The following is a 10,706-nucleotide window of genomic DNA, read 5'->3' as shown; positions in this document are numbered from 1 at the left end:
CAGCATCTAGAGTGCTGGGTCTGGAGTCAGGCAGACACTTAATAGCTGTGTCACCCTGGACAAGTGACTTCACCTCTGTTGGCTTCGATTTTCTCATCTGTAAAATGGGAATAAACATGATACCTATTCCTAGGATTGTTATTAGGATCCAATGAGACAATTGTAAAGCGCTTAGCATAGTGCCTGGCAAATAATAAGTGCTATATAAATGTTAGCTATTGTATTAGTATTCTTTAAAAAGAAGCAGAGAGTTGAGGCTTCTCTATTACTATAGAGCTCAGATTCTTAATGTATGTATGCATATGTGTCATGAACCCCCCCCCCCATTTGTCAGTCTAGTAAAGCCTATGGACCCCTTCTCAGAATGTTTTTTAAAAGCATCAAATAAAATATGTAGACTCACAAAGGAAACCAATTATATTGAAATACAGCAATCAAAATATATATTAAAAAACAATGTTCACAGCCCCCAGATTAAAAATCCGTCCCATAATTCTCTGCAGCCTTGAATGCCACCTCCAAGAGGGGCTAGTATCCCTTGCCCTTAATATGGGACTGATGAATCAGTTATCAGGATTAGTGATATTCACCCAATTAGGCTTCTTAAGAATGGAACATATAACATGGTCCAAAATCAGCAGCCCAACCAGTGGAAGATGAATTTCCTGATTTGGTGTGGCTTGCTTGACCATCGTGTTTTATCATTTTGGTTGTGAAGTACCCTTATAGTTTCTTCTGAGGTTCATAGATTTAGGCTTTCAAGAGCTGCTAGATCAAGGACTTGCTTTGTTTATCTTAATGATATTCTTATTCTATCCCCAGGATCCTGCTCAGTAAGGCAAATTGATTGGACCTGTCAGGATCATAACTAGCATAGGCTGAATGGGACTTTGTCCAAAGGCACCAACATCTAAGTGGCTCGCTTACTTGCTGAACCTTACCTTGTGATCATTCAGTGCTACATGTCTGGCCTGCCCCCCGTCTTTTCACCAGGGTATCCTTATCCTGACACTCACTGTCCCCCCAACTGTTGAAAATTAACCACAGCTTTCCAGTATGACTGCATCATTGGTAGATCTCTTCCACTTCACAAGGAAATTTGTCCCAGGTAGAGTAAGGATTAAGAGAACTGGCAGGGAGGCCAGCTCTAGTTATTTGACAAAGTGAAGGAATGCCCATCTGAGAAGGAAAAAAAGGAGATCCTTTAACACCTAATAGGTAAACTGTGAGTCTTTTTCTGTATCCATTCATAGAGGAGGCTCTATTGCAATGGGGTTTTGAAAGAAAGAAAGGAAGGAAGGAAGGAAGGAAGGAAGGAAGGAAGGAAGGAAGGAAGGAAAGAAGGAAGGAAGGAAGGAAGAAAGAAAAAGAAAGGAAGGAAGAAAGGAAGGAAGGAAGGAAGGAAGGAAGAAAGGAAAGAAGGAAGAGAATGAAAGAGAAAGGAAAAGTGGAAGAAAGGCATGAAGAAAAAGGAGAAAGAAGAAAAGAAAAAACCCACAAAAATTCTTTAGCTTTAAAGAGCAGTACTACTACTTTGTCTTCTAGTTCTCTGCCTTTATGGATATTTTTCTGATTTCTTGAAGGCCCCCAAGTCTTTCCAGGAGACACAAGTGGTGGCAGGGGCCCAGAAGCAGTTCATTGTGGCCACTTTGTGGAGGCCATTCTCTTTTAGGCTGCCCTCCTTCCTGCATAACCCAGCTACTTCTCCTGCTGGATGTCTGAGGCAGAAAACAAAACAAAACAAAATTATAGAGTCCAGAAGAAGGAACTGCTCATAGTCGAAACTGTATTGGAGACATTGTCTTGAGGCGGCAGAATTGTCCCATCATTGTCCCTACTGAACCTTGACACCTTCAGATTGCCCATTAATTCAATTAATGTCAGCTCTGCTGGGCTTTGGGGTGTGGGTGGGGGAGAATAGGTTCCACTTCATTTTCACCTATGGTGCCACACATTGCAATCCAGCCAGCCTGGCCTTTTTTTTTTTCCATTTTCACACACAACACTCCATTTCCTCTTCCCATTTTTTAGCATTGACAGACCCCTTTGACTATAACACTCTTTTACTTCACAGAATCCCTCTTTTTCTTGAAACACGACATTCTACATGAATCCCTTCCTTATTCCCCCTCCCAAAAGTTAGGGTTCACTTATATTCAGTGCCTTATGTTTAACTAAGGCATTTAGTTGAACATTTTCATTTTGTATGCATTCTGTTCTTTTATCTACATGTTGTCTCCCCCAAGAGAATGTAAGTTTCTTAAGAATGGGCCTGGTTTTATTATTTATCTTTGAATATTCCATACATAGCATAGTGCCTGAAATATAATAAGTGCTTAATAAATGCTTGTTGATTGATCTGTGGATAGAAGTGCTGTCCTAAAAACCCACAGTAGGGCCCCTGATAGATCAGTCACCTCAGCTGACCTGTCTTATACAGGTTATACAGAAAAGTTATACATTTTCTAGCCTTGAAATCTCAACTAGAGTTATTATAGCTAATCTGCCCCCAGCTTGTTGAAATCTAGGTGGGAGTGAACCTATTTCTCATACTCAGGTGTAGCTGCTTGCTCTCCAAGTGACACCTACACCTGAAGGAGGGGTCATGAATGTCTGCATATGCTTATGACCCCTTCCTGTCAAGGTATAATGACAGAAAACAATAGGTTAACCAGATGGCCTACTTCAAACTCATTTCCCTGTGTAACAAACTTTGTCACACAGCTGCTCTCATCCGAAGAATATAGTGTCATCTTGGTGATGCAAGACCCCCTCACCAGATGGCTTCTTGGTTGTAGCAGTCACCCTCAACAAGATCCTCTTCCATGGAGGGTCTCCTGTCATAGGTGAAGTTGCCTACATGTTCCTAAGGAAAACTTTCCAGTTCCGTCGCCTCACCTTTCATGTCCCCTCCAGTTGGAATCGCTAGTTTTTTTTTTTTCATTTCTGGCCTGTTCACAGCTCTTTTAGTGCTTTACCTTTCTACAACATGCCACTCTCAACTATAGACCTGAAAGTTTGGTTAAAGGAGGCAAACAGTCTAGGTGATATATAAATTCTTATTGTTTATTCCCTTAAAGCTAGCCGAATACATACATGTATGGAGCCAGATAAAATCTGACTGCCTAACAAAAGGAATTTGAAGGCTTAAATACATTTTAGAACAATCCCAACTCCGGGTCTCTATGTATGTTTAACCATATTATGAGAAAGGAATTTTCTTAATTGAATAAGTGGTAAATACAATAAAATAAGAGAGTTGACAAAGTGTCAATTAAAATTACAGCCTCAGGATATCTGTGTTTTCTTTACCATTAACATGCCATAACATATTAGATGTCCAAAAAAATACTAAGATAAGAAAAAGTCCCATTATTCAAGATAGTGTCTGCAGTTAAGCATCTCATCCTTAATGGCTATAAACAGAAAAAAGTGCTCTAAGTCAGTCCCATCTGGCCTTGTTGACATAGGAAGAGGCATTCTCTGAGTTTACTCAAAAAACAAAGAAGCTGTTAGTTTCAGGCTCTTCTGGTTGATTAGTTCAGACTCTGGTCCTCATTGGGGTTCAAGTTGATATTAAATGATTATTACAGCCTAATGGTCAGACAGGACACAATGAACTGAATTTTGGAATGGTATTTCTATTGCTTCCCCTCCTACTTTCTGGAATGCTAACCCTAGTATGAAATTTCATTATCATAATTGAATGTACTTCTCTATCTACAATTCACCCTTTTACATTATTCATGGCTTCTAACATCAATTTCCCCAATATTAGCATCATATGTGGTAGCCCCCATAGTCTGTGACTACCTAAAATATTTGAAGCCAGCACAGGCTGACTCTCAGCACACCCTACAAAGTCAAACTGGTTCATAAAAAGGGGATTGACACTGTACCCCAGAGAACTTTTTAACATAGCAGACTCTGTCTGGCTCTCTTCTTTGCACACTATCAGTACCGATAGACCTTACTGAAAAAGGACAGAAACAGACTCTGTGAGGGACACTAGACCTGTGTTTTTTTTCTCGTAACCTGCTGATAGAGTTACCATCCCTCCTTTAGTCTCAGTCTTGGGTTTCCTAGCTTTGATTCTGTGAATACTTGCTTACTCTTGATACCTGTGTGTAGTCAGAAGGAGTCCATGGAGAGCACATGGGTATGAGCATAGAACATGTAGACCCTGGAGAGAGGCTTTTTATTATGCCGTCCCAGCAAGCTTTTGAGGCCTTGGAAGGGGTTCTGGGGGTTAAAGCAAGGGATGGTTATAAGATCATGGATGAATCAGTATAGCTGAGCCAGAAGGTGGCTTGTCAGACCTTGCCCATGACCTTGCCAGCATGCCAGGCAGGCAACAAGCATTTAGTGTGCCTTACTATGTGCCAGGCACTGTGCTAAGCACTCTGAGTATACAAGCAAAAAGAAAGACAGTCCCTGCCCACAAGGAGCTTATATTCAGCTTAAGAGGGGTAGGGGAAGGAGAACACCCCATTCTAGGGCAAGGTGGAGATGTCTGGAGGAGAACAATCTAGTGAGAAATGAAAAGATGGTTGCTCTGGGTACCTTCCTTCAATAGTGGTTCTGAAAGGAGTCATCCAAAAAGAGGGAAGAGCCCCAGGGTTAGAGGTATTTCTAAGGTGTGAATTAAAGGGCTGGAGGGATTTGCCAGGATGAAGAGGTTACTGGGGTATGGAATGGGGAATGCAAACAGCTGCAAAAAAAAAAAAGTGCTGGAATATCAGGTTGAGTGGGGCAAATGGCCAGTCCCAGAGCATTTCCTACATTTTGGCTTCCTGATCTAGTATGAATTTCCCAGCTGTGAACTGCTGATCCAATTGGTCTTTCTATTCAACTCAGTCCTCCAGAGTCAGATGCTTGGCAGACAGCAGGACAGGAGCTAGGGAGCAGAAATTGTGTCCTAGGGTAGAAAATTTAGAAGGTGCTAATAGTATTTTAGAGGCAGCTAGGTAGTACAATGGATAGAACACGGAGACTGGAATCAGGAAGACCTGAATGCAAATCTGGTCTCAAATACTAGCAATACTAACCTTGAGCAAGCCACTTAATCTCTGTTTCCTCAACTATAAAATGGGGAAAATAATAACACCTCTCCTAGGGTTATAAGGAACAAATGAGATAATATTTGTAAAACACTTAGCGCAGTGCCGGTACATATTATGTGATATATAAATGCTAGTTATTATTATTACTGTTGTTGATATTCCTCTAAGGAAGCAGGTAAGGGTGGAGTCTGGTGACCAAGTATAACCAGTTGATGAGATAGTGGGGCCAGGGGAAGAAGCAGGTCCCCACTCCTCAATGGATAATGAATCATTTTAATTACTGTTCTGACTTAGCCTCACAAGGTTCCTCAGGTGAGGGAGAACAGAGGGCAGGCGGTATAGCTGGTCTTTCCAACCAGTTAGGTTGGAACTAGGTTCCAATCTGTTCTGGAGGCAGGGAAGGAAGTCTGGCCCACCCAGCCCTCTTAGAGCCAACAGGTGTTTCCTTCCCTTAGGGCAAGAGTTCTTAACCATTTTGGTGTCTTGGTCTCCTTTTGCATTCTGGTTGAAACCTATGGATCCCATCACCGAATGTTTTTAAATGCATAAAGTAAAATACATAGCGTTACAGAGGAAACAAATTATATTGAAATAATATCATCAAAATATTTTTAAAACCAATCTTGTGGGCCTCAGAGCAAGAACCCATGTTCTAGGGGTTTGCTTGATCCCTGGTGAATGCTGTCTTGCCTTGGGTTGGAAGCAACAACCCTCCCACATTCAGCACAGAATCAGACACTTCCCCACTACTAACTGTTAGACATTATTTATTATTTACAGGCTGAGCTGGTGATACTGAAATTCCACAAAGGAATCTACCTAGTTTGTATAGCTAGGCAGATTGAGCCTCCTGATCACTGAAATAGAGGTCTTTTAGAAAGGTAACTGGATAGGTGAATTTGGTTAGTGAGTGGATAGGAGGGGGTTACAAGGGGGGAGGAGATGGGTAAGAGAGGGAGTAGAAGAAGGGGTGATTCTAGCTTGCAGGCACTGCAGCATTGGAGTGGGGGGTTGGGGGGGAGCCAGTGAAGTAGGTAGCCAGGAGAGATGCTTTAGCTAAGAAGGAGCAGAGAGGGAGGGATGAGGAGCTGGCTAGATGGAGGCAATGTACACACAAGTGGAACTAGAATGCCTGATGCAGAAGGCAAAGAGAAGGAGGAGGAGGGAAGGAGGGGGACTCAGGGGGGATGATGTCATCCCAGTGACGAGAAAGGAGGGGGCATCCTGAAAACCCTGGCTGAGGAGAGAAAAGCGGGGGTGGCTGGCGGAACCGTCAGGATGTATCTGCAGCGAGCTTCCTACAGTCCCTGTGCTTGGGGAGTGAGACACAAGGGGCTTTCTCATTATGATCAGACGAATGGGGAATGGGGGTGGGCTGGGGAGGGGAGAGAGAAAGAGGAGAGAGTGAATAAGAGAAAGAGAGAGGCTGAGAGAGGAAAGGGTGCTTGGCTTCCCTGCCTCTTCCGATGCAGCAGAGCCCAGAGCTGGAAGGCAGCCCCATAAATTAGAAGGGACTGGATCAAGGGATCTCCTGCTTAGGCTGAACCGCAGACGTTCAGCCTTTTCTTCCCAGATGTAGTGGTCATGGGACCACACACACACACACACACACACACACACACACACACACACTCACACTCACACACACAACACACACTCAAACACACACACTCACTCTCTCACACACATACACTCACACACTAAAACACACATTTTCACACACATACACATACTCATGCACACTCACACAATACACACATATACACACTCACACACATATATATACACACACTCACACACACATACCCCACCCCTACCCCCACTGGCTCTCATAACAGTCTCTAAAGCACAGACCACCCATGATATATTCCTAAACAATAATCTATGACCCAAGGGGGGCCACTGGGAGCTCCTGAGTTGCCACAAATACCACAGGGTTGCATGAGGATGAGGACGGGAACACCTGTGAATCATAGACTGTAATGACACTTCCCATTTTTTAATAAGAGGAAGGGAGAATCAGAGCAGAATCTGACACATGGGATGTGTTAACCAAAGCTAGTGGGGGAAGCAGGAACTGTAAGCTATTTGCCAATTCCTTCCTTCTCCTCTCTGGATAGAACCAGGGGAACAGGTGGGCAATTCTCATAATAATCAGTGCAAGATGAAAAATAGGAAGGAATGATTTCAGCAAGGGGAAAACAAGGCTAAATTCTAAGGACAAGAGCCAAAAAACAGACCTGAGTTTTAGCAGAGCAGGAAGAAGAGGCTTAGACTGACATCTAAAAGTAGGATTTGGTGATCATTGTTACTCATTCCTTTGGTCTCTGTTGATGGTAAGAGCAGAGATTTAGAACAAAAAGGAACTTTAGAAGCAGTCAGTCCAGTACCATCATTTGAGAGGTAGATGGCATTGTGGACAGACTGATGGAGTCTGGTGGAGTCAGGAGGACCTTGGTTCAGATCCTGCCTCAGATGTTCACTAAGCTGGGTGAACTTGGGCAAGTTATATAACCTCTCTTTACCTCAGTGTTCTTATCTGTAAAATGGGGATTATAAGAACAACAACCTCACAGGAGTAAATGAGATAATATATTAAAATACTTTTGCAGACTCCAATGTGTTAGATAAATTCAAGCTGTTATTGTTGTTGATACTGTGATTGTCAATATTATTATTCTACAGATGATATTGCCTTGGTGAAATAGAAAGAGTGCTAGATTTGGAGATAAATGACCTGGATTCAAATTCTGACTCCACCAGGTACTTTTGTATGACCTTGGGCAAGGCATTTCAACTGCTTGGGCTGCAATTTCCTCATCTCTAAAAAAGGAGGGGAGGATATGGACTAGATTACCTTTAGTGATCCCTTCCATCTTAACTTATGATCCTGCAAGTGACTTGCCCAAAGTCACAAAAATAAGTAAAAAGCTAGTCAGGGAAGGGTTTCCTGTCATGTAAAAATGAAGGCTCTGTCTAGCTCTAACAGTCTAAGCAGTTATTCCAGGAGGCACCAAGGCATTTTATATATTTGCTACACAAGGGGTGCCTAACCAGGAATTGTGTCCACTGCACAAGTTCCGATCTAGTTGCCCCTGCCATACTTCTGTCTGTGCCATGAGCTAGCAGCAGGGTCTTTGTCAGTTTGCCCCCCAAGGATTTTGCTCTCAACTATTTACTGCCCACATCCTCTCTTCTGCCTCCTATCCCTCCCAAGTGATCTCACAGCTTCTAGCAAATAAGAAATAGTCCTTTCTCACAAAAAGGTTGACAACCCCTGAGTTGGAGGGATTGGAGCAAGGCTTCTCCTGCTTAGGCATAACCACTGCATTCAGTCTTTTTTACTGAAATAATGGAATATTTGAGAAATAATGGATTTTTTTTCATGAGGGAGTTAGGTGAGATTCTAAGAACTTCCTTCCTCTGGGACATTTGACAGTAGAGCTGATAAATATTTTTTTGTATCTTTCTCAAATCTTTTTTGTGCTCTTCCCCTCCCCCACTCTCCTCATCTCATCTTTTCCTTGTGCCTAGCATGGTTAGTTTGTAAATCAGGTGCCCTGATGCCTCCTGTAGTCATGAGCACTGTGCTGGGCTAGAGTGTAGAGGAGGCAGGAAAGAGAAAAGTGAGCAAGATCTGGTCTTTGCTGTTAGTTCAGAGCCCTAATTGTAGAGGAAGGTCATGGAGTTGAACCACATTTTGTTGTTTATTTGTTTCAGTTATGTCCAACTCTTTGTGACCCCATTTGGGGTTTTCTTGGCAAAGATACTAGAGTGGTTTTGTTGTTTACTTTTCATGCTCACTTTACAGATGAGGAAATTGAGGCAAATGGTTTTGGGTGATTTGCCTGGGATCACACAGCTAGTAAGTTTCTGAGGTCAGATTAGAACCGAGGAAGATGAGTCTTCCTAACTTCAGGCCCAGTATTCTATCCACTGTACCATATTACATCAACTTATTTCAAGAATCTGTGATTTCATTGGCATAGGCATTCCCCTTCACCAAACACAGATGCTGAATCCTACATGCCTTATTACCTTTTCTCTTGACTGTGGCATTCAAGGCCTATCACAAGTTGGGTTCAACTTATCTGTCCAACCTTGCCCTAAATTGCTACTATTTATCTATTCTACACAGTAGCCAAACTGCAGTGCCCTCCATCCTCAATTCTCATCCTGTCTTTTTGGACCTCTGTGCCTTTGCTCACACTGTCCCCCATGCCTGGTTTGTACTCACCACTCTCATCTCTGTCTTTGGAAGTCCAACCACAAGTGCTACCTCCTCCAGAAAGACTCCCTTTCCATTCCCTGCCTTTGAAATCTTCTCAATGTACTTATAAAACTTAGATCTCTCCTTTGTACTTCCCTCCCTCTCCCTCTCACCATAATTGCTTGTGTCACTATAATTTCTCCTCCTTAGACTAAATTCCTTAAGAGTAGGGCATATATTGTATGCAGTTTTGTATACCAGCTACCTTATACAATGCCTTGTATCTAGTAGATGCTTAATCAGTGTTTACTGAGTTGGATAGGATTGTATTGTATTGTTTTCATCAGTTATTGTGGCCAAAATAATTCATTCCCTGGTGGTCAGCCTTCTGTTAATGAGCCTCACTACATTTAGCTGGCTGGACTTGTCCTTAGATGAAAGACATATGGCATACTTACTTTCCAGCTTGGTAGAACCTGCCAGACCATACTCTCTGCCGGCATAGCCTGTGAGAACCAAGGGTCACTTTCCTCTACCCCAGTGGGTCAATCAGGGGATTTTAGTAAAGGTAACAAATAATACCGGATCTATGAGAATCTGTATCTCTATCTGGGAATGTTTCATCAGGAGAAGAAAAGACTTGGGGAGGAGAGGGAACATCAAAGCTGTTGGCAATCTCATGTTCAGTTATGGGAAGGAAAGGTTAGACTTACTCTTTTTGGCCCCAGAGGAGGGATTTGTTGAGAAAGAATTTTAGGTTGGATGGAAAGAAAGACTTCTTCAATAGTTAAAGATGAGTGGAATGGACTGGTATAGGAGGTAGTGAGTTGCCCATCTTTGGAGGTCTTCAGACAGAGGTTAGATGACCACCTGTAAGGAATGTTGTTGAAGGGTTTCTTGGTCAGGTATGGAATGGACTAGGTGACCTCTGAGATCTTCTAACTGAAAGATTCAATGACCCAATAACAGATGTAATTAATAATATCTCCTGAAAAATAGGCCAAGTGCCCATCTGATGCAATTACAGACCTTCTTTAAGGCAGCCTGACCATCTCATCCAGGTGTGGCTCTTTATTTGTTTGTTTGGATGGACCTGGGATTTTACCACTACAGAGAGCTCTGACTGTGGAAACCATTTCCACTGATACAGAATGCAACTCCTCATATAACATAACTTGTCATATGCTTAGAGAGGTGCCTGAGACCCCGAGAAAGGAAATCACTTGCCCTTGCTAGTGTGGATCAGAGGTTTTGAAGCTCTTAACCTTGGAGATCATGGTTCCATGATTTCATGACCAATTCCATCAGCTACTTAAAATTCTACTAAAGTAAACTAGTAGTGGAGAGGGAGGAGAGAAATGGGGGGGGGGAGACAGTGAGAGAGAGAGGAAGATATATATATGTATATATATACATATATATGTGTGTGTGTG

This window comes from Petaurus breviceps, unplaced genomic scaffold (genome assembly GCF_028583685.1).
Source record: "Petaurus breviceps papuanus isolate PSGF00001 unplaced genomic scaffold, PetGlider_PUasm1.0 90919, whole genome shotgun sequence".
NCBI classification, from domain to species: domain Eukaryota; kingdom Metazoa; phylum Chordata; class Mammalia; order Diprotodontia; family Petauridae; genus Petaurus; species Petaurus breviceps.
This window is presented reverse-complemented; position numbering follows the sequence as displayed.